Consider the following 1,162-nt stretch of genomic DNA (forward strand, 5'->3'; position numbering starts at 1 on the left):
GAAGGCCCCAGGAGTTCTCTAACAGGCCTTTTATTGGCTGCCATAGGCCCTCTCTATTCCTAACTTTTAGCTGAGCTCTGCAGGTTGTCTAATTCTTGTTACTGTTATCTACTTTCTAGCTACCCATAATTGCTGCAAGCTTTACACATGCATATTTCCTGTTGATAAGCATTCTTTGTTCTTGTGAGACAGACAGAGCCCCAGACCCCAATTCCAGTCTTCCTGCTTTACTTTCAAGTGTGTGCTATGACCTTGCTTTAGCCCCCAGCCCATCATCCCCCCCCCTTTGAATCTGAAAATGATCTCATTTTCCAAGGTTCACCCAACAGCAATATCCCTGTACTGGGAGACCTGGTAGTTTAGTTACAGGTGGGGAGGCAAAGCAGAAGGCATTGTAATGCACAACAGGTGATTAAGAGAACAATGACTTTGCCTGCCAGGATCAATATTAGGTACTTAACCAGTGAAATCAGGCAACCCTCCTGTCAGTCAATGCCACTTCTCTTTCCATTCCTCCATGGGGGAGGGGGGGTTGCAGCTCTCTTTGTGATGTGTGCAGTTCAGCTGTGGAATTCCAGGATTTCTCCAGAATCTGCACACAGCATTGTTGTCCAAGTGGTGCACACCTATCTCCTTAGGATGCCAATATCATATCTAGAGCCATTCTATTCTGAACTGTCATTGTCCAAATGGCTTCTTGTTCTTTGGCTGCAGCAATAAAAAAAACTCCCCAGTCTCCTTAACTAGGATTTCCTCCACCGCTTGTATGTGATACAAAGCATTGTTGAGGGACCAGAGCCCACGGAGCAAAGAAAGGGGTTCAGGTACTTTCTGAGTTGTTCAAGATTCCTGTGGTTTCCAATCTTCCTTTCAGGTAAAGTGGGCATAACATAGGTACCCACCTATATGGGAAGAGCACAGATACATAACAAAATCATGTGGTCTCATCCCAAAGATTGTTAAGTTTATTTGTCTTAATATCTTAGCCTTCATGCACACAGACGCACCAATCAGCTAGTGGTAATAATTGGGTAACTCCTAGTGTGGGTAGCTACAAACACCTTTTGGGGAAATGTTCTAATTGAGAAAACACCTACGGGAGATGGCAGTTCTCCTCTCACACAACTATGGTTCCGGAGGCTTTTGGTTCCAAAACAATAAC

The sequence above is a fragment of the Thamnophis elegans genome, chromosome 17 (genome assembly GCF_009769535.1).
Source record: "Thamnophis elegans isolate rThaEle1 chromosome 17, rThaEle1.pri, whole genome shotgun sequence".
Lineage (NCBI taxonomy): Eukaryota > Metazoa > Chordata > Lepidosauria > Squamata > Colubridae > Thamnophis > Thamnophis elegans.